This window comes from Chelonoidis abingdonii, chromosome 1, assembly GCF_003597395.2.
Source record: "Chelonoidis abingdonii isolate Lonesome George chromosome 1, CheloAbing_2.0, whole genome shotgun sequence".
In the NCBI taxonomy this organism is placed as follows: Eukaryota; Metazoa; Chordata; order Testudines; family Testudinidae; genus Chelonoidis; species Chelonoidis abingdonii.
In genome coordinates this window covers 331,501,081-331,528,270 of record NC_133769.1, presented here as the reverse complement: position 1 = coordinate 331,528,270, position 27,190 = coordinate 331,501,081, and the positions used below count along the sequence as shown (strand labels likewise).

The window sequence follows — 27,190 nt, the reverse complement described above, 5'->3', positions numbered from 1 at the left end:
CGGGAACTATGGGATAGCTACGGGATAGCTACCCACAGTGCAACACTCCGGAAATCGACACTAGCCTTGGTACATGGATGCACACTGCCGAATTAATGTGCTTAGTGTGGCTGCTTGCACTCGACTTTATACAATCTGTTTTACAAAACCGGTTTATGTAAAATCGGAATAATCCCATAGTGTAGACATATCCAAAGTCTCCTGACTACCTAACAAGAACACTAGGCTGTGTGACAGACCACCATGCCTGATTGGCTGAGAAATCTAGCGGGCTAATTCTTAAACTTAGTAGCAGCAGTATGTTGCTGGCTGCTCAAATGCACATCTCCTTAGATTCTCGGCTTCCCTGTGTTTGCCTCACTCCAAGCTCCTGCCTTGCTTCAGCCCTGCTCCAGAATAGACCCTGCCCTGCACCTATTCTTGTTGCAGTCCTATCCCAGCCTCATTTCTGCCTATGAACCAGCCCTGCTCCTGCTTCTCTAACTCCAGTTCTGACCCTCTGCTCTGATTTCTCCTTCTGACTCTGTCTCGACCCTTGATGTGGCATTCAGACTCTGACTACAGTATTGCTCCTCTGCCCTGGTTCCTCATTCTGACTTTGTCTTGACCCTCAGCTCTGGCATTTGGACTCTGACTCCAGTTCTGACCATTGGTTCTGATTCCTGACCCTGACTCCTGCTCTGACCACTAGGTCTGACTGCCTATGACCAAGTCTTTTGACAGTTGTACTCTTCCTTTCTGCAAGTGCATGTGGCTAATTGCCAGGCCGTACTGGCCAAGCATAACTTTCTAATTTGGGACAGGGTGACATCCTTCCTCTTAAAGCTCCTGTATGACAACATGAAGTTGCTCAAAGACAAAATAAAGAAGGCCAACTGGTGTCCAAGACAGCCTTAGAGAGCATTATGAGTCCAGGTATTGAGTATCCTGAGAGAAGTACAAGCCACAGTTGAGGACTTGCCTTTTGAAAGTGCAGAACTATTTAGAGTGTGTTCAGGCAATGTTCTCTGCTTGTTAAATGACTCAAAAGCCCCCCTGTGCTCTCTGTGGATTTACAGCGCAGCCTCATAGTGCAAGCTGTATTGTCCTCAACTCCAGTTAAGACAACAGACGCCATCCTACCATCCCAGGCAACCTGAGTACTACCCCAAGAAAAGAGTGAAGTATATCAAAGGGTGACAGTCTTCTTCCACCTTGGCAATGTACCCCCCTCCTATAACACATCAGCACATTTGACTGGAACGTGTGGAGCCAAATCAGATCCTGTTCAGAAGCCACCTCTCCCCACTGAGTGTGGTCTGTTGTGATGTCAGACAGATGAATGCTAGAGATCACCGCTTATGGTTACCCACATCCAGTTACCCACCTTCTCTGTCTCTCTTCAGAGACACTTCTCAGGAGAGTTTGTTACAAATAGAAGTGTCCTCATTGCTTTACCTAGGAGCCGTAGATCAGGTTCCATCAGTTTTCAGGTGAAAAAGCTTCTTCTTCTTCCAGCATATCCTCATTCTGAGGAAGAAAGTGGGTCTTTGTCTTGTCCTAGACCTGAGGACTCAGCAAATACATATTCCATCTCAGGTTCAGAATGGTAATGCTTGCCTCCATCATTCTCTCTCTCCAAGCTCTCAACTTTGAGGATATGTACTTCCATATGGCAATCCATCCAGCCTACAGAAATTACAGTGAACCCAACCATCCGCAATGCAGGATACTGCACTTCAGACTTTCTCTAGCATTGTGAGAGTATTCACAAATTCCTTCTAGCAGTGGCAGCACATTTAAGGAGACAGCCTTTCAATATGTCCTTTTTCTATTCTCCCAACTGGGACTTCCAGAGAACTACGAGAAATCATCCCTCATACCATCACAGATGATAGAGTTTATCAGAGTTAGGACTGACACCTGACTGACTTACCTCCCAGAGGACAGACTCCACTCTCTCCAGTTAATGGCGAATTGCCTGAAGTCAAATCCAGTTACTATGATGCATACTTGTCTGAGACTCTTAGGCCACATACTGGTGTGTATGATGCTGCTTGCCAGATTTCAGCTATGGCTGAGGTTCACATATTACCTATCCAGACATCACATGAACAAAAGAGGCACAACCCTGCTTCAAGTCTTGTGAGAGCTTGCTTGGTATGTTCACCAAGTGAAGGTATGAAAAGGCATGCCATTCTCTATCCCCTACCTGATTATGACACTTATCACATATGCTTCAGGGACAGATTGAGGTTCTCACCTGAACCACATGCAGATGTGAGGAACTTGTTCTCAGACCTAAAACTAAAATATGAACATCCTGAAGTGGAGGGCCATCATGCTAGCCTGTATAGCATTCTTGCCTTGTCTGCAGAACCCACAGTGCAAGTCCTGACAGGAAACACATTTGCAATGCTCTATGTAAACAAGCAAGGAGATGCTGGATCATCCGTTCTCTGCCAGGAAGCCATCAGATTCTGATTGTAGTGTGATCTACACAGGATAACATCATTGGCTGTACACTTCCCAGGGTCAGCAGTGTTCTAGTAGACTATTTGAGCAGCAATGAGTTAACCAGCCATGAATAGTTGCTACAGAAGTCCATCACAGAGCAGATATTCAGTCATTGGGGATTATTGTATTTAATTTAATTTAATCCCTTCACTCAAGGCAAGACTAAGTATTATCTAGACCATCCCTGACAGGTGTTTATCTAACCGGCTCTTAAAAACCTCCAATGGTGGAGATTTCACAACCTCCCTAGGCAATTTATTCCAGTGCTTAGCTACCTTGACAGTTAGGAAGTTTTTCGTAAAGTCCAACCTAAACTCCCTTGCTGCAATTTAAGCCTATTACTCATTGTTTTATCAGATGGCTAGCATACCTCTCCCTGCACCAGGGCACAGGCTATGTGTTCCACCTACTTCAGGAAATTTTCCATCTCTGAAATCTGCTAGGCTACAGTGTGGAGTAACCTATTGACTTTTATTAAACATTATGTCCTTGACCTGGCAGCCAGGTAAGATGCCAAGTTCAGGAGAGCAGTAATACCATCCCTCATACTCTTCTTTTCTCCATCTAGAAAAGGTACTATTTGCCAGTCACCTACAGTAGAATCCACATTGAAACATACTCCAAGAAGAGAGAACAGTTATTTTTCTTACAGTAACTGTGGTCCATCCCAGCTTTTTGGAATCCTCAGCAAAATAGGCTTTTAATTTCAAGCACTGAGGGAAGGAGGGAATACCCTGCCCTTTATGCTCTTATATGGGAGCACGAGGAGGCACAGGGCACCTGGAGCATCTACCAAGGCCATGCTATTTTAAAAAACAAATCTCTGCCCTCATGTGCGTTAGACTCACATGCACCTGCAGTGGAACCCACAATGGCAATAACATGTTGAAGAACCACAGTTATTGTAAGGTAAGTAACCAAGGTACATAGATATACATACAGGAATGTGCATGTGTATGCATGCACACATGCATATGCAGTTTACATTCTTAACACAAAATTACCTACATTTCAAATATAAATTAAATAAATTAACTGATATTTTTGTTAAAAAACCAATCAAAGCCAAAAAGATTACCACAAGACAATTAAAAAAAAAGTCCATAGACTGTAAATAAATATGATTGCAGTCAAAGAACATACAATTGATCAAGGATACTTTTAGTATAATCTGAAATGGAATTTCATTATTTAAGAAAAAATAGCTTTTCTCACATCTTGTCTCAAGCACAAATATGATTCACTTTTGGGTGGGATTTTCACAAACATTCTGCATTAGCCTAACTCATTCCTATTGGCTTTAATGGAAGAAGAGTTAGGCTAGCACTGAGCATTTGAAAAACACATAATTAAGTTATGTGTTTAAAGTGCATTAACCAGGACAAGCAGTCAAAAGATTGACACACATGGGATGGGCTTAAATGGCAGGTTGCAACTTTGTTAATTATTCCTTGGGGAGGGGCATTATGTCCCCCCACCTCCCATGTACCAGGCATGTAATTGGTTGCAGTGTGGGTTACAGGGCTTTTTCCACAAACCAAACAATAATGCAGGGTAGACTCTCCTTGGTCTGTACCACAGATTCAGTTCAGTTGTGAAATTTCTTCCCTCTTTTATAAGGGTAGGATGTGTGGAGTGACAGAGGCCACAAGACTGGGTGCAGGGAATGTTAGTCCTGAGCAGGCAGGCTCCAGGCACCAGCGCAGTAAGCAGGTGTCTGGGGCAGCCAACGGAAAGGGGCGACATGTCCGGCTCTTCGGCGGCAATTCGGCAGCAGGTCCTTCTGTCCCTCTCAGAGGGAAGGGCCCGCTGCGAAATTGCCGCCGAAGCACAAAGCAGTGGTGGTAGAGCTGCCGCCGAAGTGCCGCCAATTGCGGCTTTTTTTCCCTCCGCTTTGGGCGGCAAAAATGCTGGAGCCAGCCCTGGTCCTCAGAGACTTCAAGCGCCTCCCTGCCATGAGCACAAGGCCTAAATGTACAATCATTGGTCTCAGTTACCTCTAGGAGTTGACCTTTGTAGCCTTTCTCCACACTGAACACTGGCTGATAGTTGCAATGAGTCAGTAATCATAAAAGCCTTATAAGAACTCCAAATTCTTTTGCTTCTAACCCAGCTATGCTATCAGGAGGCTGAGAGGAAGGTGAAATAACCCACCAGGCTGTATGTCAGTTTGACCCAACAGGAAAAATTCCTTCCTGACCCTAAAAACACGTGATCAGTTAAATCTGCAGTATCATAAGCAGCACAGCTCCTAACTAAAGAAAGGAAGGGCAAGACAGCTAACTGAAGATAAGAGACTTTTGCAAAGCTCTGCCTTGGCTCAAATAGGAATGGGTTGCGCTTGAAAGCCAATTGGCAGGCCCCATCCCACTTTACCCACCCAGTGGCTAAGCAGAGAACTGAATGGGAAGAGTTGAGAAAGGCAACCCCTCTCCCAGCTACTCATGCATTTGGACTTTCCTCATTCACCTGCTGTCCAGTCGAAGTTCCTTCTCCACTAAAGGCAGTAAGGGGCTATTTCTGTACCTATCAGTACATGTTTTAAGGTAGGCAGTGAGGGGCTCCTGCCAAAGGACTACATAAATTGCACGGAATAGGTGATTTTTATATTAAATCTGCCAAGATGTAAAGATTGTGATTGTCCCCAAAAACTTCTTGCATTTAAAATGGGGAGTTGGGTGGGTGAGAAGGAAACTGAGAACCGTAAGGTGCTTTTAATGAAATTTAACAAGGATCTCATGGAATAAAAAGCAAAGTGAAATATATATATTCTAAACGTAGAATATGTTGTAAAAATTGCTACTGCATCATTGGAATTTTTTTCTTTCTGCCCCCTTTGCATAGGTATTGTAGCCCATAGGGCTAGCTTACCTTTATTATATTCTGCCTTTATTATATTCAGCAGTAATACAAGGAACCCAGAAACCTGTATCCTGTAAGACATTAGCTTCAGCAAGTCAGAATAAGGACTTGAGGCCTATGAAGTTTGGCACAGATAAATGGTCCAAAGGTAAACCTTAAGTTTCGGGTAACAGGAAATAGACATGCATCCGACGAAGTGGGTATTGACCCACGAAGGCTCATGCTCCAATATGTCTGTGGTGCCACAGGACTCTTTGCTGCTTTTACAGATCCAGACTAACACGGCTACCCTCTGATAGTGTAAGGGGGAATTTTAAATAATGACATCAGCCAATCACAGAAACATGAGATAACACCAGCTTTTGGAAAGAACATCCAGCCACAAGAGTACCATGGCAATGAATTGACATATATGATAATAAGTTGAGATCATTAATATTCTAGGTGAAGGGCACCTCAACAATAGTAGGGTGAGGAAATACAAATAAGTAAGAGGTGAGAAATCGCTACTGAATATACATTGACATAGTGGCATCAGTGTAACACAGGAGTCGCCAACCTCTGGCATGCGGCTCACCAGGGTAAGCACCCTGGCGGGCCCGGCCAGTTTGCTTACCTGCCACATCGGCAGATTCAGTGGACCGCAGCTCCCACTGGCTGTGGTTCGCTGTCCCAGGCCAATGGGAGTGGCGGGAAGCACCGCGGGCCAAGGGATGTGCTGGCTGCGGCTTTCCGCTAGTGGGAGCCGCTGTCTGCCAAACCATGCCGAAGCGGCAGATAAACAAACTGGCCCGGCCCACCAGAGTGCTTACCCTGGCAAGCCGCATGCCAGAGGTTGCCAACTCCTGGTGTAACTTATTATAAAAGTTGTATTCCAGCCTGTGAGCTTTGGGAGAGAGAGATATAGCCCTTGAGAGTTGCCAGAATGATGGCTGCTAGTGAAGTAGGTAGATGATGGTGATGAGGAAGAGAATTGCTAAAATTTCAGGTTATTCTGCAAGGGATGGTGTGAGTATGGATGTTCAGATGTACTTTCTGTATTATCTTTATCTACCTTACTGAATTGGAGTGTTTGTGGCTTTGCTAAATGTATTAATAAATTATTGTAAATATAGAAGAGTTCCTGCAGTGTACATTTTGCAACCGTACCCATTGGGGTTCCCAACTATATAGTAATTTTAATAATACTGGGCCTGATCTTGGGACAAGAACCTAACAACCCTCAAAGTGATAACTGGGAATTATTAAGTAATTAAGATAATTAATACATAATTTATAGATTAGGCTATGGTGGTAATGATTTTTTTATTTCTAGTAGCAGTTATTAGAACTAAATATGTATAAATAATATTAAATTAGAAATATCAAGCATACTAAGAAGGGACAATGACCTTTTGTTTGTAGAAAACTGTAGTGATGTGTGAGGTTTAAGTACTAAAATTTATTTTTTATCAAGTACATCGGAAACAACAATAATAATAGACCCCAGAGATCAATAGCATTATGATATGAAAGTTGATATTAGAAATTTGTGGAACTGACATTAGGAGAAGGGAAATGAATGGATAAAACAAAAGTGAATCCTTTTTATATAAACAATCTACAGTACATTGTAACAATGTATTTATGAGTTGTTTTTCTGCACTGCGCAGTAGTGCTTTGAACCTTGTCTCAAACTGGATTATTCTTCTCCTTTGTTTGTCTTTACTCCTTAGAATATTAACTAGTAAAAATAAGGAAAATCCTGTTTTGGTGAATCCTAATACTAATAGTTAATCAAAATATACTCCCCTTTGAAAGATGGAAGTAAGTGCTGAAATTAGTTTACTGTTGTCAATTTCAAGCTGTGTAACAGCTGGTCCTACTATTATTAACCAGTAGTGTTGATTGACTTCTTTCCCAGTGGGTAGTTAAAGATACAGAAGCACATTGTTAAACATTGGCCTTCTTCTTGGTATCTAGAAATCTGATTTTAATTTATCAATTTTTTTACCTTCTGATTTGAAGCTAAGACAATGTTACTTCCCTAATTTAGTTCACATGGGTTTGAATATAATAAATAAGAGTTCATTATTTTAAAATGAATATCTGTGTTAAATTGCCTGGTGTAAGAATATAAAGTTACATGTTGTAGATGTGAAATGTGTCTGTCACAGACTAAAAATAAATTAATAATTTTTTATACAGAATTGGCAGCTGACCAAATATATTGTCCTATTTTAAATTTCCAGAGGATACACAGGGTTATATAATTTGCTATTCTATTTTAAATTTTCAGTATTTAATTGAATTTACAAATTATTTTTAAAAAATCAGTGAGTATTAGCATTACCTATTTAAACTTTGCCATATTAAAGGGTGATATTAAATTTCCTCTTGTACTTGTTATATATAATGTATTTATCTTGTTTTGTAAGCAAATGATTCAGCTGTTACTGAATAATACAACTACTTTAGGACACAGTAACTACTTCTGAGAGACTCTAGGACAAACTTGCTGTAAGCCCCCTTGATCCCAACTCGGTCATTCTCTCTTCTTGAACTGTCAGCTAATGCTTGGATCACACTGTACAACTAAGATACCTGCAGCTTACAATAATCCAAAGAGAAATCTTTCACCTCCATGTAAAGAAAAGCCTTCCAGCATCTTAGCCTAGAAAGATCAAGTTAAGAAAACACATAGCAATAGTTTTTTTCAAGTAATTTACAATCCTATACTGACCAGCATTAAAATGTATAGATAATTAGATATATTTACTTAAACTTTCACATGTAATATGTCATTCTAAAGCCAAGACAGTTCTCTACTCTGAAATGTTCTATTGTTATGAAGTATAACGACATATACAGGCCCAACTATGTATTTATTTTTTTATGATATACCATATGCTTACCAAGAGAAACTGGTTTGATACATGATAATGCTGATGAGAATTCATAATTCAAGAAGGTTCATTAGGTCTTACTGTAATTTTTTGATGTTAGTGAATAGCAGAAGGGAGGAGATCTGAGTGACGGTATGAAAACTGGAACAAAATGCTATAATATTGGTTGCTGTTGGTTGGACTGCACTGTATAATCACAGCCTACCATCATAAAATTAATCTGTTTTGTTTGTAGCACAAGGTGGATATGCAAAGGGGGAATACCACCATTAGGGAATGTCAGAGAAAAATACAGTTCTCACTCTCTGGTTGGGTGCAGCAAAGTCAGATATTTTATTCTCTCAAGCAATTGCATAGAGGGAGAGAGTGCACTAGGACACAGAGTTTCCCCCTCCTAGGCAGGTCTCTCTACAAGTATACAATTACAGCAATAATAATTGCTTACTACAAACAATAATAAGCAACACTACACAGACAATAATAAGCAACAGCTGCATTTTGTTTATACATAGGTCATCCTGATAACTTATTTTTCCTCACTTATTTAGACTCTAGTCTACATTCCATGTTTATCTACACAAGGTCGCAACAACTTCTCACACAGTTCTTTCCCACTCGCCTCACACAATCCTCGCTTCTACAAATCTCGCGTTATTAGGGTTATAGCTAGCCTAACTCTTGCCAGCAGAGACTATCATGCATTGAAATCCCCTTCAAATTCCTGTTAGTTCTTTCTCTACTTCCCCAGGGTGAAAACTTACAGATGCACAATGTCTGAAACATAGTTGAAAAAGATTTGATGGTCCTGATTTAACTCTTTATGCTGCTGTTTAATTTTAGAATGTTATTAAGCAGATCTGAACAGAAAGAATCTGGATTTCAATAAAAGATTTTTTTTTTCCTTAGAGAAATAGATGTTAGTGATTACAACAACAAAGATGAGATCTTCTTTACAAAGTTTCTTTTGGTTTTTCTCTTCAGAAGCATTGGCTCAATTAGTGATATTTGAAATTAATTAACTCAATTAAAAGTCTGCTTTTTGTGATCCTCTCTTATTGCAATATATTGCAAAAGGAAATGTTAGTGTAATTACGTGAAAATATATTATATCTACTCTTCGATAAGGATGACTTTGTTGGCTGACAGCTTTTTAGAAATCTTACAAATTTCAACAAAGGTCTTGTGTGTTTTGAATGGAATTATTTTCTGTTTCTTGGATTGTAATCATTCTTCAGAGGCATATAGGTAATGTATATGTAATGCACAAATATTTTTTGTTTCTTATGAAAAACAAAAGTGAAGTAAATGGTATTTGAATGTAACAAATCATTCTGTTTTAGTGTAACAATTTTGAAAGAAGAATATTTCACACCCCGTATGTTTTTAAAACAAAACAATGTTGAAATCCAGAATGGTGATTTCAGCTATTTGTCATAGAAAAGAGAAACTGGATCAAATCAAGACTGGATGCCTTTCTGGAAGATACACTTTAATTAGACACAAGTTACTGGACTCCATGCAGGAGTAACTGGGTGAAAGTCTATGGCTTGTGTTACACAAGAAGTCAGACTAGATGATCTAATGGTCCCTTCAGGCCTTAAAATCCATGCAATGTATAGATTCATAGATTTCTGAGGCCAGAAAACCATTGTGATTGTTTAGTCTGACCTCCTTCATAACACAGATTGTAGGACTTCCCGGTATTTATTCCTGCTTCGAGCACAATCACTGTGCATTAATTACAGCATTATTCCAGATCGTGTGTTTTCTTCCTGTTTTAGTTCATTCCATTCTTCAACTTTTGGATCACTTTGCATGCTGCTTGAACTTTGCATCTCCCTTTATTTGTGTCCTATGCAACCTTTCCTTCTGGAAATGTGGCAGTCTTTGTCCTCTCTCTTCCTTTGGTGGTTCTGTCCCTTTTATTCTGATGTTCCCATCTGCCTCACAACATGGTGAATATGTATTTCACTGACTTCTGACATCCTTTGCATGGTTTGGATATTAGACTCCTGGAGTAGGGAGCACTATTTCAACAGGGCACATGGACTCCTGAGGAACAAAAACAAGCTTCAGGCTATTTTCCTAGCCTTGGAAACCATAATCACTTCTGAACAAGCAATTGTAATCCAGAGCAATAATCAGGCATTTGTTTGTCAACAGATGATGTGTCAACAGAGCCTCTCTTCTTCTGAGAATCCCTCCTGAGATGTTCTGGGTGTGGTTGTGGTTTCTCTCCCTCAGGACTTAACTCTAAGGAAAGAGCAATTCCACAACAGACTGTCTCAGTTATCAGCCATTAACCTCCCATTTTTCAGAGTATAGGAGTTTCTATGATAGCCCTGAGTCTACACTACAGAGCTATATTGGTATAACTACATCATTAAGGGATGTGAAAAATCGACATCCCTGAGCGAGGAGTTATACCAACCTAACCCTCCCTGAGTAGGCAGCGCTATGTCAACGGGAGAGTTTCTCCCGTCGACATAGCTACCACATCTCAAAAATGTGGATTAACTACACAGACAGCGTACGAGTGTCCCATCAGCGCTGATTTGTCTTTAATCTCAGTGACACTCCCCTGATTTTCATAGAGATAATCACTCTATATCTGATTTATTAGTCCCCATCTTCAGTGGAAACCTGCACAACACTTTCAAAAGACAAGCCTGCGGAGCTTAAATTCATAATTTTGCTAGACTCTAAAAATCATGGACTGAATAGAGAGACTGGATTTATGGCTTATTACAACAATCTATAAACCACTAAGAATTCTCTTAGCTGCTTCTCCCCCCCACCCTTTCCTCCCTGTGACTGGAGGAAGGGGTGTTAACAGGCTTCTTCACTTGAATGCTCCTTGGAAATACTTGTTAACCACTTATGCTAAACAATCTGTTCCAACTTCTATTTAGCTGTGATCCTCTGAGTAAATTTCCCAGACCTGAAGAAGAGCTCTGTGTAAGCTCAAAAGTTTGTCTGTCTCGTCAACAGAAGTTGGTCCAATGAAAGATATTACCTCACCAACCTTCTTTCTCTAATCTCAAAGTGCTATCCACTAAAGCATTTTGTTTGGGGTTGAAGGATCTGGAATACTGCTTTTCCCAATTTACCCAATATCCAACATATTCAGTAAGACCCACTCATTTTACTGTTTTGCTGGTGTCCTCATTGTGCTTGGTATGGTGACCTAATTAGTCTATTATGGGACTTACTAGAGATGCCCCTCTATGTTTCAAATTTCCTCTCACAGGAATCAGTTTGATTCACCCATTCAAAATTCCTGACTCTGAGTTGGTCCATTTGCTGCAGTAAAGATTCTCATCTCGTTTTGCCCAGCTATCTAGTCACCAGAATCTTTCACCTCAGACACTGTACATATTCACATATTTGGAAGGCATATATGACATGGCGTACCGAGTGCACTATTAATGTCTTCTCTTATTTCCTCTGGTATGTATTGGCAACAAACGGACTTAGTGTCCTTCATATTCGTTTCCTAGTGATTTCAGCTATTGGTAGTTTTCGTGCAGTATAAGGGAAAATGACTCACACCCTCTACCGGTGTATTTGTTAGACACCCTTCTATGATTCTGTTAACGCTCAGTTGGATTTCTCTTTGGTTTGGCCAGTAATAACAGTTCATCTTTTTTGAAACTCTAGAAGCAATTTCCTTTAAGCTGCTATCCGTCTTTTGTAGTGACTTGCTCTAGAAGAATTGGGGAGCTGAATGCTATACTTGTCTTATTTTCTTATTCCCATGTTCATTTTTTCCTTTGTAGGGTTGCCCTCCATCTCACACTTGAGTTTATCCCTAATGTGAACACTAGATTTCATATCAACATATCTATGGTTTGCCTTTACCTTGAGTGTTTTCAGAAAAGAAGATTGCACTTTCTCTAGGGTTAAACATTCTCCTTAACTTGTATTACCAACTTTTTATTAACATGAAGCATGGTTTGTTGGCTTTAAGGCTCCAATCTAGAAATGGTATTTTAATGTAATGAGTCCCTTAAAGGAGAAAAGTGCTTCTGAGACAACTCTTGCTTGATGGATCAAGGATTGTGTCTTGCTAACCTGTGAACAGGCTAATGATGTAAGATGGCTATATCATAATTCATTGGTCTTTCATCTCTCATACCGTTATAGCAATAAGTGAACAGAGAAGACAATCTATAGTTTTCTCCTTCTACTTTCTCTCTGTGTATTACTTGAAAACCTAGGCCAAGGTTTACCAAAGTTACTGGTGAGCTTGAATTTCAGGGAGAGGGCTGCTTAACACTTCCTATAAATCAAGCACGTACATGTCATCTCAAGTTGGGGATGTAAGACTTGAGGTACCCAAAATATATCCAATTTTGAAAATCTTGGTTAGGCTTTAAGACTATGCAGGAACCTAAAGTAATGTTCATAAAATCAGGTAAAAAGTATTTTGCTGTCTCTTTTGACTCTGAGGCAGGTTTCTGATTAGATGACAAAGATTTTTTTTTCCTATCAGAAAAGATATTTTAAATGAGGAAAAATAATTATATATGAAAGATAAAAAGTAAAGTCTTGATATAAGTTTTAAATAGCATTTTTAACAGTACTTATTCACAAATATACAACCATTAAGTACAGTAGATTCTGATGCAGCATTTCAGTTTGCACTGAGAGTGACTACCTTTCCAGCTATTGCAGTAACAGTTATGATGTACAGTGCAGTTAGCTATGATGAACTCATAGTTATGCAGATTTGCACTGATGGGTATGCAAACACTTCAGTATGGTATATTACTTTCTCAGTGCTTGTTCCCACAAATTGCAGTTCAAGGAGCCCTCGCTTTTTAGCTAATGACACTAGTTTACGGTGCAAATTATAATATGCTATAAAATATGCAAATTTCAAGTACATTATTGTGACATATAATTTAGGGACAATAGTATATATTTGATATTGCTTGCTGGGGTTGAAAAGAAGGAAAAAAATCCTTCTAGTCATACAAGTCTGGGTTTTCCCTCCCTACTTGATTTTAACCTGAATGTATCTCCAAATCAGGTCTTGAGATTTCTCTCCTCCCTTTTTACTGGAATCACTGTTTCCCCTGAATTATTCTCCCTCTAGGAGAAAATTACTGTAGCTGTGTTACTTATTTCAGCTTGTTATCTTTACTTAGTGGGTAGATAAGTAGTGTTCTGATAAACTGCTGATATCCTCTCTGAAGTCCAAGCATCTTACCTTGTCATGTGCCTGAGTTCCATGAGACTGGGAAGTCATAGTCCTAATCTACTTCTGCATACTGGCATTATATAGTGACCCCTGCAAGTCAGGTATCCTGCACTCTATAAACACAGTTTTGATGAGGATTATGTTCAGTAAAGATATTCCTTTTAAACTGTTCAATTTTATCCCCCCCTCCCCTTTCGACCAGATCCTGTGTTCCAAATAGGACTAGATCAAGATTTGCCTCTCTCCTTGTGGGTTGCAGAACTAGATGCTCCAAGAAGCAATCATTAATAGTGTCTAGAAATTTCATTTCTGTATCCTGTCCTGACCTGACGTGTACCCAGTCAATATGGGGATAGTTGAAATCCCCATTATGATTGAATTTTCTATTTTTACAACTTCTCTAATCTCCCTGAGAATTTCATAATCACGATCACCATCCTCATCCTGGTCAGGTGGTTTGTAGTGTATTTCTACTGCTGTACTCTTATTATTCAAGCATGGAATTTCAAACTGTGGCATAATTTGATTCATTAAAGATTTTTCCTACATTTGACTCTATGCTTTCTTTGACATATAGTGCCACTCCTCCACCAGCATGACCTGCTCTTGTCATTCCTATATATTTTGTACCTTGGTATTACCATGTTCCATTGATTATCATCGTTCCACCACATTTCTGGGATGCCTATTATATCAATATCCTCATTTCATACCAGGCACTCAAATTCACCCATCTTAGTATTTAGACTTATAGCATTTGTATACAAAAACTTACAACATTTATCAGTACAGTACCCACCGCAGCAGCGGGGCTGTAGGAGCTGTCTGCCCCTGCCGAAACAGTGGGACTTGAGGCGGGATCCAGGGACTGGGTTCATCATAGCCAAAGGTTCATTATTATGAAGAGTGCTATAGCGAGGGTGTACTGTATTTAGTTGCCTGCCTTCATGCGGTCTAATTGAATGGGACTCTTTTTTTTCATTTCACAGTTTCTCTTCAGCTCCTGCCTATACTTTACCAGCTTCTTTATACCAGTTCAAGCACTTTCAGGAAGTAAAAAGATTTGTCTGCCAACATTATGAGGTTAGCTTGATTGATAACAACAAATCAATGGCAATATTATTGCATTGCCGCTGTAGCAAAAAAAGGTTGGGTGTGGTCAAACACACAAGTTGTTACACCTTTGCAATGTTTTATGAATTATAGGGTTTTTTAAATATGAAAGAAGAGATATAGAAATGGGATGAATATTATAATTATGCAAGGAAGTTAGGCGTACAATAATACATAATTATAAACCTAGACTATTTTCTTTGACTCAGGGTTTGGTAGAAAGCTACAGATCACAAAAGACAGATATTCCTAAAGCAGAGCATCAGAACTGTGAACCACTTACTTGTTACAGACAGAGCGTGGCTCTGCAGAAGACTTGGAAAGAGCTTCCCTGATGAGTTAGAGTAATTCAGCAGCTGGGCAAGGATGTAATGTAATCACATTTTTTAAATTCTTTGTGCTGACCATAGTGATCTAATTCCGAGGAGTATTCAAAATTGATAAGAAACCTCATGTGGATCCAATCTGAAGGAACTCTCATTTGAGAATATAATACTGTGAGAAAATGGACATCTTTTATTATGTAAGAGCCCAGAGGGCTTACCTGTTTATGGGAAATACTTGCATTTACAAAATCTGTTTACCTTTGCACATTAGGGTTTTGGGGGTTTTCCTCCCTTTATATCAGTGGAGCTGAGACAGATATTACCCATTGTTGGTTTTTGATAAACAGCTTCAGCTGTTGAGTTTTTATTCTCTTGGCTCAAATGTAAACTTTCCATACTTTCAAGGTGTAAAGTAGTGACAGTCTTCATGTTTTAAGTATTTTGGTAAGTAATTAATTGCCTTTACGTTTTAGTAAGTGCTACTTTGAAAACTATGATGTAGTGTGACTGAAGATGTTTAACCTTGTTTACTACTATATGTTTCTATTACTAGAACATCTTTAAATATTTATTGTGATAAAGGGTTGAGCAAGCATGTTTTACCTTTGTAGTTTTAAAACCTCCTTTCCTTCTTCATATACAGGTCATGAAACCTAACAAACTTTGGCATTCTGGTGATACACAGTTTAGTATTGCAACAAGCTAGTTGTAATAGTTACTGCATATAGAAAGTATTGGAATGTATGTTGTGATAGAATTGGTATTTAAAACAGAAAAGAATATATAGTACCTCTTGGAATTTTAAAAAATCCTAAATTTTATGTTTTATCTTGACAGTATCTTGAGCATAGTTTACAATATCATTATACAATACAATTATTGCTATGTGAGTTGCAGATTATGACATGAATAGTGTAATATTTTCAGGTGGGATTTTTTTGTTCAAATATTATGAAAAAGAAGCAAAAATGTTTCTATTCTATGTTATCATGCAGCAAATTGGAGCCTAATAATGATATCACTGAAAGTGATAGACATTTGATTTTGTTTTTCTCTTACAGAATTTTTTTAAAGAAATTAATTTACATAGTTAACAAAACTCTTTTCCCCCCTTTCTGTAGCAAATGGTACGTGAACAATACACCACCACAACACAAGGCACCAGCCTAGAGAGGCCGGAGAACCAATATGTCTACAACATTGGTATTTATGGCTGGAGAAAGCGTTGCCTCTACCTGTTTGTCCTCCTCCTGCTTATCGTCCTAGTTGTGAATTTTGCTTTGACAATTTGGATTCTTAAAGTGATGTGGTTTTCTCCAGTAAGTGGCCTCTTTAATTTTCCATTCTCTTTCTAGTCTTTACTAATCATATTCTCCTCCTTTGTTTGCCTAATGATCTCACCTATTCCATGTGTATGCCAGTTTCTTCTTATGTAATAACCTTGTCTTTTTCTTACCTCAGTAATTAGAATTTCTCTTTCTGTTGGAAATACATACAGTATAGTCATCTTTTAAAACATTCATCCCTATATGATTGTCATTTTTAAGTGATTTTTAAATGATGTTTATGTTGATGACCTTACATTTGCAGTTAATTCAAACAGTTCTGTAAGAGATTTTATTTGTTCTTGCCTCACGGTGTGTTTTTTCTGCCATTTACAAAGTGTGATTTCTCTAGTTTCATTTATACCCCCAGAATTCTTTAGAATTCAAATGTTGTTCTCACTAATTCAGCTTCTTTTCCTGTCTACACTCAAACTCTGATTTTTTAATCACCTATTTCCCCGCTATTTAAGATTTAGAAATTGATTTATCAAATTAATAAATTAAAGCTCAAAGTATTTGAAAGTATTTTATGCTTTAGGTTAAGCAACTACATTGCTCAAGAAGAAATGTAATAACTTTTCACTACAATATGTATATTATTATCATGTAATTTTTAAATAGTAATTTAGAGTGTAACTTAGGTTAAGTCTGCAAGAGGAAACTTGAGTCAGAATACAATAAAATGCTTCAGTGAATATCAAAACTACGTTAATTTGATCCTACCATGCAGTCTGTGATGCACAGTTGATTTGAATAGACTTATTACAAGGAAAACAATAACAGTAAATTCCTACTGCTCTGCCCCTGCCATTCTGTAAAGAGTATTATGTTAACATTTCTATCATCTATCTTTATTATGCTAGTCACTAAATGATGGGGCATTTTATCTTCATGAAGCTATGTCTATACTCTTCTTCCTTTTACTATAAGCAGGTGAATTTTAAGTGCCTCTTACTCAGCATAGTTATTATGATTGGATTCCTGTCAAGCTTCTTCCCCCAAATAAATTCTTTTCAGCACAGTTTTTTTTCATGTATACTACAGGTACAGAAGGTCTTAGATCATGTTTAATTTTTTTAACTATTATGCAATACATTTGGAAGATGTGCACTTTGGTGACTGCCCATCATGAATCACAGTGAATGTAAGTGGCTAACATTTTGTGCATGTGGCTCAAGTTCACAGTAAAGGTCACCCCTTCTCCACTTATTTTCCCGGGTCTTGGCTCCCTGGTGTGGCTCCCCTGTGTGGCCAATAAGTGGCTCCTTTCCTAGGGGTCATGGAACAAAAAACTTGGCAAAAACTCCCTCCCCTTTCAGGAATTCTCTCTGCAGGAACCCTGGTCTCTTCCTGCTTATCCACAAGGAAAGCCGCAAATGCCTCAGGATGGAACTGAAAGGGTTCTCTCCAGTTCTATATTGCTGGACTTGTGTACCTGAAATGTCCAGCTAAGCAGTGGCCCAGCTATGTCCATGCCTAGCTACCTACCTATTACTGCATTCCAGGGGCACCAGAACAGGGGTGCCAGCGGGCCCTGGCTCCTCCCCACACTTTTTATGGGCTGTAAGGGTGAGCAACAGAGGAGGGGGCAGAGAGGAGCAAGTGGGGGCAGGGTCTTGGAGGGAAAAGGTGGTGCAGGGAGAAGGGGCAGTGTAAGGGTCAGGGAGTGGGAAGAAGGGGCGGTGCAAGAGCAGAATCTCAGGTAGAATGTGTGGCATGAGGGTGGGGACTTTGGGAGAAGAGGCAGTGCGGGGGCAGGGCCACGTTCTGGGTGCCTCTGGCCCCCTCACTTTTAGGGTACTTCCGCTGCTCCTGTTGTATTCCTTTTTTTCAAACCCTCTTTATTAAACGCTGGAGATCTTTTTGCAATTCACTGCTAAAGGATTGGGGTGTGCTGCTCCATATGCAGTTTCATCTTCCCCCAAAATGAGCCAGCTAAACTGCAAGTTCTTCTTCAAATGCTTGCTCATGTCCACTGCATGCTAGGGGTGGGTGCACCGCATGCACAGTTGCTGGAGATTTTTCCCTCAGTGGTATCCATAGGGCCAGCTCTAGTGCTCCCTGGAGCCATGCATGTATGCGCCAGTATAAGGGGCCCTGCTAGCCCACACCCTCTCAGTTCCTTCTTACTGCCTTTGATGGTTGCTGTAATGACCCCTCTTGCTGTGGCAAGGTTTCTTTCCCAATGGTTGAACTTTCTGTGTTAATATTCTGTATAGTTATCATAGTTAATGTATATAGTTCTTAGTTAGAGTTAGTGTATATAGTAGTGTTAATAATTGTTCCTCTCGTTAAGGCATGCCTCGGTTCCTGGGCTTTAAGCCATGTACCTCTTGTGGTAAGCTGATACCAGTAAGTGACACACACGCTAGCTGTCCAAAGTGTCTGGGGGAATCTCACGTCAAAGAGAAGTGCCAGATCTGCAGGAACTTCAAACCTCATACCAGAAAGGGCAGGGACATTTGGCTGACGGCCATTCTCATGGAGGCAGCCCGCAGACCAGTCTAGGAGCTGAACTGCTCTGAATTAGGGCTGAGTGTTTTGGCCCCAGTGCCGAAGAGCGAAAGGTGGAGACAGACTGATGTAGTGTGAGACACGCATTGGGCCATTCATCTTCCCCTGAGCCACTGATGGTGCTGCAGACTCTTCCCAGAGCGCCAAGTCCAGAATGGGACCCGCCACCAACTGCCTGGAGCAGCCTTTGGGCCAAGTGTTTGTTCACCCTTTGATCCCAGAGGCCATTCAGATGATGAAAGAACTGCTGTCCCTCCCAATCCCATTGACCCCTCAAGGACCCCCTCTAGCCAAGGCAACCAGAGACAGAAGGGAACAAGGTCCGGCAAACTCCTTCCTGGTACCAACCACCATGGCACTGTCCAGAGGCAAGCCCTCCATGGTACTGATGCACCAGTCACTGTCCTGACACCGGTCCTCGGGGTCTTTCAGCATTGCCCAGTGGCTGAAGCAGGTACTGCACTGCCATGGTCTCCAGATGAAGAATCCTCTTCAGGGTCCAAAGTCTTTGGTACCAAAGTCTATCCCAGTCTGGAGCCTCCTCCTGCACCCCAAACCTTTCATTCCTGGCCCCACCCCAGAGCCTTCACCCCCAGATGGAGCCCTCACTCCGCCCACCCCCAATCCCCTGCCCCAGCCTAGAGCCCCCTCCCACACCCTGAACCCCTCATCCACAGCCCCACCCCAGAGCCTACACCCCTGGCTGGAGCCCTCACCTCCTCCTGAACCCCAGCCCCCTGCCCAGCCTGGAAAACCCCTCCCACACCCTGAACCCCTCATTTCTGTCCCCACCCCAGAGCCCACACCCCCAGTTAGAGCCTTCACCCCCTCCCACATCCCAGCCCCCTGCCCCAACCCAGTGAAAGTAAGTGAGAGTGGGGGAGAGTGAGCCACCGAGGGAGAGGGAATGTAGTGAGCAGGGGGCAGGACCTCAGGGAGGGGGTTGAGCAGGGGGCACGGCCTTGGGGAAGGGACAGAGCTGGGATGTTCAGTTTTGTGAGATTAGAAAGTTGGCAACCCTAAGACAGATGGTGATGAGCTAAAGCATAAAGTCCATGTATGGCTGCGACCTTTAATGTAGAGGATGCGTTAAAGCAGGTTGGCGTTCATAACCTTTTAAACTTAACAGGTATACCACAATTTGGAACTTGGAAAGAACTGAAATAACCAGTTAGGACAGAAATAACAAATGTGATACCTAACCACAAAAGGGCCATGGTAACAAATGGACATTTGGTGGGCATTGGCTTTTTATATCAAACAGATGAAGCCACTTTGGAAATTGAACCAGATGTTTGTCGCAGTAGCAGATAGGATGAAGGGTCTCCTGGTGTCTTCTCAAAGAATTTCTTCATGCATCACCTCCTGCATTCATATATGCTATACCTTGGCAAAGATGCCAGCCCCTGCACTGACAGTGCCCTCCACAAGGGAACAAGCGTCCTCAGCAGCATTCCTGGCGCAGATTCCCGTACAGGAGATCTGCAGGACCACAACATGTTCATTAGTCCACACTTTCATCTCACACTGTGCTATAACACAACAGGCCAGGGATGATCCTGCATTTGGCAGAGTGGTGTTACAATCCACGAATGAACTCCCACTCCACTCCTAGGAAATGCTTGGGAGTCACTTACTTGGAATCGACATGAGTAAGCACTCAAAGAAGAAAAAACGGTTACCTACCTTTTCATAACAGTTGTTCTTTGAAATGTCCATTCCAAGGCTCACCTGCGTACCCGTCTGTTGGTGCCAGTCAGCAAGAAGGAACTGAAGATGTGGCAGGTCGGCAAGGCTATATATGCAGTGGCATGATGGCTTGACTCCAGGGGGCGCTGAACAACCCAATGGATATTGCTAAGGGGGAAATCTTCCATAAACTGTGCACGTGGTGCACACACACCTGCTTGGAATGGACATGAGCAACACATCTCAAAGAACAACAGTTATAAAAGGTAGGTAACTGTTTTTCCCTCAGAGGGGATCATGAAAGAGCCCACTGTGTGGTATTGTTCACAGGAAAATCCTTTTTGACAATAACTCTTGCAGGCAATTATCTTATACCCTAAAGCATGAGATTTAATTATCTTTGTTTTTATTTTAGTTTGCATAGTTGCAAATGTTAATGGAAATAAAATTATCCAACCCTTTAAAAAATCCAGCTCCTGAACAAGTGGACTGTATGCTGTATTGGTTAATTAGATCAATCAAGTAAAATCTGTCACATATAATGATATTTTTACTTGCATTGTATTATCCAGCCATTAGATGTGTCTCTGGGTACATGTATACTCAAGATGGAGCTAGCGTGCTAAAAATAGAAGTGTAGCTGCAGTGACAGAAGTAATGGGATGGGCTAGCTGCCCCAGGTACAAGTTCTGCCTGAGACCTGAGGTATGCACTCAGATGACTAGCCCATCATACCGTCTGTGCCGCCATTGTTACAGTTATATTTTTGGCATGGTAGCTTGATCAAAGCTAGTGCACATACATCTACCCAAGCTGAAAATAACATCTGGCTCAAGTGTAAATGTATCCTATGTGGTATATAGAGCTCCAGATAATATGTGGTCCTTTTTGAACCAGGAAAACAAAGCTGAAACTCAAACTGTGTTGGAAGCCAAGTTTTTTAACTATAGTTGTAGCTGTTTTTTTTAATAAATCCCTCCCTCCTGTTTATGAATTGAATATGACAGGACCTAAGTATATCTTATACATCTGCATCTTAAATATTATTCTCATTTAAGATAAGCAAACCTCAGCAGATTGAAAAATCTGGCAAAAGTGAATCTTTCACTGAGTCTCCATGCCTGGACTAGCTCTCCGTAGCCGCTAACTTACAGAACCGTGGCATTCAAACTAGCCTTTTAGTTTTCTAGAGCATATAATATTAATAATATTCATTCTAACCAAGCCCCGGTGAGTGCAATTTATGTCATGTGTAACCATTTTATGGCTAGGGTAAGATTAGTTTCCAAACCAGTAGATGTCAAATAAACCTCTCACCTTCAGGAGTACCTGGTGCTGCTCAGTACTCTAACATGGTCAATATTTTCAACTGACAAGATTCTGTTGTCTCTTAAGAACAAGAATCAGATAAACTTGTCTGTCTGATGCCAGGAAATAGAATTCTTGCAACAGAAACTGAGATGAGGCATCAGCAATGTTAATACACCATGCACATACTTAGCTCTATAATAGATATTGTGAGTCAAACACAAGCTCTCATCAGATTCATTACCAATCCTGTTTTTGCTGATTGCTTATTAACAGACTCTACCCACAGGTCTATTATCTCAATGAAACAGTCCACTTTTATTTGCCAAGCAAGTTCCTAAAATAGTAATCGCAACAAGAAATACTGCACAAATTGCTTGATCTATAAAGTCATTAACTAAGGTACCTTTGGGACATAACAATAGATGTCTCAGTCTAAACTTGCTTTAGCCTTTCCATGGATTTGACTTAAAAGCAAGATACAAATGTGTAAGAAAAGAGGCTCCCTGGCTGGTCATTCTGCTACATTTTGACTACACTGTAATTAGCTTCATTGTCAATTTTTTTCAGTAATTATATTATATGCAGACTGTCGATATTTGGGATGGGGTAGCGCACACAAAACCCTTTCCCCTGGCTTTCTAATAATAAATGCCTTGCCACTGATTTTCTTAATTTTTCTGCTGAAGGGGAACCAGTTTCATTTGAGTTGTTTGCCTGTCACAGCTATTCAGTGAATTATCCTTACCGGTTTTCTTATCTATACCTTTTTAACTTTTTTTTTAGATTTATTTTTTCAGTATAGAACCTACTGTTACCATGGTAGAAAAAGCCTTTTGCCCTGATTTAGCATAGTTTTTACAAGGTCTTACAATGCTAGAGAAAATCCTACTGTACAGTTGAGACATAAGGATATTAGTTTTTATTCAAGATGGGCATTATTCTAAGAACTTACAAAACTGCTTTTCAGCAGAAGAAATAAAGGTACATACAAAAATACAATGAAGCTAGATATGCTTTCAATCTGTTTATCAAAATGCTTAGCTCTCACATTTAAAATCAAGTAAAATAAAAATAAATACTAGAAATTAAATGTAAAAATGAATGGCTTTCCTATCTTAATGTTATAATAATAAAACACCATAGGCCAGAAAGGCTACAGATTGAAACTGAAGTGACAAACTGGATGCTCTCTTGTAGCTAGACTCCATAGTAATTCTACCCAAAGCGTCAAAGAAACTGTCAGAATGATTTCCGAAAGGAGGAGGAATGAGAGGAAAGCAGAAGGTAAAACTGGTGCTAGCTTGTCAGGTAACATGTCGGATTTTTGGTCTTGCTGCTAAAGAAGTCAAATGAGTGGCAGAAGATGAAACTGATCTAAGATGTTTTCCAGTGCCTTTCTTCTTCTGGTGTTATGGCTACCTCTTCTGAAATTGAAGCTGTACAACTGAGGTTAAGTCTGTGATTCTGAAAGGAAGAGGTCACGGGAGGCCTCCCTTGTCTGATCTGGTTGAAGGAGTCCCAGAGATCAACAATAGTTTAAGAATCTCCACTTCCTCAAGAATCTTATCCATCTTGAGGGTGATAAGACCCTCTCCCTCAAACAGAGGATCTTCTATTTGGGTCTGACACTTAACCAAAATGCCTAACATTGTTAGCAAGGAGCACAATCTAAGGGAAGAAGCTGATACCACCCGAAGCATCCTAAGTTCCTGAAGGATGTGCTTGGCCACTATATGCCCCTTAGTCACTAGCTTTGGTGGTAGTGTGTGTGTGTGTTTGTTTTTGCTGCACCTCAGGAAAACATCCTGGGAAGCAGTGACTCTGAAAAAGATTTGAGGGTCGTGGTGGATAATCAGCTAACTTTGAGCTCCCAGAGTAACACCGTGTGGCCAAAAGAGCTAATGTGATCCTGTGATACATAAAGGGGACAGGAGAATCCAGTAGAAGTAGAAGGCTTATTTATCTCTGTATTTGGCAGTGGTCTGACTGCTTCTAGAATCCTATGTCCATTTCTGGTGCCCACAGTTCAAGAAAGATATTGATAACTTGGAGCAGGTTCAGTGAGAGCCAAACAAGGAATGATTAAAGGGTTAGAAAACATGCCTTTACAGTGATAGACTCCAAGAACTCAATCTATTTAGTTAACAAAGAGAGGTTATAAGGGGTAACTTGCATTCAGTCTAGAAGTATCTACATGGGAACAAATATTTAATATGTGCTCTTCATATCTAACAGAGAAAGGTATAACAAGATCTCATGGCTGGAAGTTGAAACTAGACAAATTCAGACTGGAAATAAGATGTGAATTTTTGATGGTGAGAGTAATTAACCATTGGAACAATTTACCAAGGGTCAAGACGGATTCTCTATCACTGACAGTTTTTAAATCAAGATTGGATGTTTTTCTGAAAGATATGCTCTAGGATTTATTTTGGTGAAGTTCTATGGCCTGTGTTACGCAGGAGGTCATACTAGATGATCATAATAGTCCTCTTTGGCCATAGAAACGATGAATCTATTAACTGATTAGAAGGAATATTTATCCCTAAGATACCCAAGAAGGCTTTCTTTCACTTAAGGTCTATTTTTTGATGTCCCTATTCAATAGGAAGGTCTAACCTGCTCTGGAACTACTCAATTTCATTGGCTGCTGTCATCATCAATAAGCCAGGAGTAAGATGGGTTAGGAAATACTGGCATCTCCATGGTGGTACCTGATAAAAATGATCTACCTTATTTGATTCTGGGATTCAGGGTGGAACGAAGCAGAAGTGCTTAGCTAGAACCAGTAGGCCATCATTAATGAGAAGTCTCTATCTGTCTGTCTCTGTCTCTCTCTCTGTCACTCCCCTACTCCTTCTTTGGACTCAATGATGTTGAAATTCTGTGGTGTCTTTTCCTTAAAAGTTGAAGTTTTCAGGTCCAGACCCTGTGCCAAATGGATTATCAACTCCTGGAGCTATTTGAAATGGTCAGGTAGTAAAACAGATGAAAAAGTGATTGTATCCTCCGTACATTCCCTCAGACAGTGTACAAACGAAGGAGTGATACTGTATGTAGCAGATTTTGAACACATGTTGATGAAGTGTATATGTATTATAACTATGCAAGATACCCCTAGTTCAAGCATAGGCTCTTAAAGTTTTGTTCTACGTGAGTATTTAGTATATGCAAAAATAACTTGTTCACATGTTCTTGGAAAGTAAGCACAAAAGATGTGTAAACATGGGCAATACATGTTCACTTTTGAATTTCGTTGATTTTTTTCTTCCTACACAGGCATCTTCCTGTTCTTCCTGATGAAGTAGATCAAGATCCAAAAAATCAATTACACTAACAACTTTCTTTCCTGCTTCACATTTTTTCTTTTTTCCTCAAAACACATTATTAATAAAAGGTATTGGGATGTCTGGTTATAAAAATATCTCATGTCCTAGGAAGAATTGTCTGGAAGTCAGTGAAGAATTTTGAAGTGGTAACCAAACTGTTAAGTCCTATAGTGCAGTTATCTTCATTAATAGCATAGGCAGAAAAAAATATATAATTATATAATGATCCAGCTTAACAAATGAAAAGGGAATAAAAATTACAATAAGAATAAAGCACATATTACTCTTTCATTTTCTCCACAGACTGGGATGGGACATTTACATGTTACAAAAGAAGGACTGCGACTGGAAGGAGAGTCAGAATTCTTATTCCCTTTGTATGCCAAAGAAATTCACTCTAGAGTGGTAAGTAGATATAGAAAATTCATGCTAAAAGAGAATTAATGTACAGAAATCCATTAAGAAAATCAATATATATAAAATATGTGCATGTATAGAATATTATGGTATGTGTGGATATATATAAATATAGTATGGTATAACATGGCAAAAGATTTTATCAGCGTGAATTTGAAATTGGTGCTCAGATGCTATGGCAGCACTAAGATACTGTGGTGACATTCACCAACATGAAATACTTAGGCATATTGCTCTTGAGTGATAAAGCCATGAGTGAGTTATGCAGGTCATTCCAGCTGAATGGTGTNCCCAAGAAAGAATTCTCTGCAGTAACTCAGTTCCCATCCCATCCAACATCCCCTCACAGACCATTGAGCAGACTTATCTGCCGATAATCCAAAATCAATTGCCCAAATTAAACTATCCCATCATAACATCCCCTCCATATACTTATCAAGCTTCCTGATGTGTATCATTTTAAAAACACTTTATAGATTTTTTTGTATAGATTTTTTCACTATTTAGAAGTTGTTAATTTTAGACTCGAGCACAATGGTGGCCATTAAACAGTCAATAATTGGTAACACACAACTCATGAGAACTATTAAGTATCTGAGATATCACTGTGTGATGCCTGTTGGGAAATGCTGAGGTTTCAGTGGTGACCCTCCTGCCTTCCAGGACCTAGTTACTTTTTGTTGATGAGATGAAGATGTGGTCAGTCTTCATATATTTTCAGTAGATGAACTATAGCTGGTCATGTAGTGAAAATCCTGATTTATGGTTTCAGTTGTGGGGGCTACAGTTTCATTTGCTCTCATTTTACACCAAAGGAAAAAATTGACCCCTGTGCAGAGCACCAGCTGAAGGCGTATGCATCATTTAACTCTTCAAAATAGGAGGTAAGTAGTTAATGCACCAAGTCCTGGCCCATTGCACCAGGGTGAATTTCATCCTATTTGCGTGAATTTGGATATTCATGGCTGTAGTCAAGAATTCCAAACGTTAGCGTGTATTATTTTGTTGTTCTCTTGTTGCATTTTTACAAGTTTTGGCTATCCAGTTTGAAAGGTGAACTACCATGTGATGTCTATGACAACACAAATAACAGGTAGCAAGCAGGTAAAGTGAACAGCTCAGAAAACTCACAGACTGAAAATCATTTGGTGTGTAGTTCTGAATAACGAAAATAATTAGCAGAAATTGAGATTCATTTACAAACTATTAGCTAATGCCCAATGAGGCTAAATTAGCAATGAATATTATTTGTAATGATTAATTAATTCAAGCAGTTCTAATATGGTCACAGAGTATTTGGGTGTTTACTTTGACCATTGTCTGAAAAGTTTGAGAGATTAGAGCTTTCTAAACTCCTGCAAGTATTGCACTTGTGCTAAGATGGTCTGGAAGTCATAAAAATGATTTTTAGGTTTAATCTTTATTTTTTCAGTTTACTACACCATTCATTTTGCTCAGTTTACAAGTTGAATAGATTTTTTTTTCTCCCCCTCCTACTATGATCTGCAAACTCAGTCTGGGATCTGAAAATGAAATTGAGTTGTTTTTTTTCCTGCACCTTTCATTATGCTTAGTAATAACGTTTCTTGCATGGGAGCTAAGCTGCTAACGTTGATGTTGTGTGAAGTCAGATTCTACACCAGGGGTAGGCAACCTATGGCATGCATGCCGAAGGCAGCACACAAGCTGATTTTCAGTGGTACTCAGATTGCCCGGG

The 27,190-nt window shown here is 39.9% G+C and overlaps 1 long non-coding RNA gene across 3 annotated transcripts in view; it reads left to right on the top strand.

The window, feature by feature from the left end:
- The window catches only part of LOC116820618 (uncharacterized), a 62,621-nt gene extending 37,165 nt beyond the window's left edge, over window positions 1-25,456 (top strand). For all 3 annotated transcript variants that reach the window (XR_012655280.1, XR_012655278.1, XR_012655279.1), the window contains exons 2-3: window positions 16,010-16,207; window positions 25,360-25,456. This is a non-coding gene — a long non-coding RNA (uncharacterized LOC116820618). The remainder of the gene's footprint in view (window positions 1-16,009; window positions 16,208-25,359) is intronic.
- The last annotated feature ends 1,734 nt before the right edge of the window (window positions 25,457-27,190 follow it).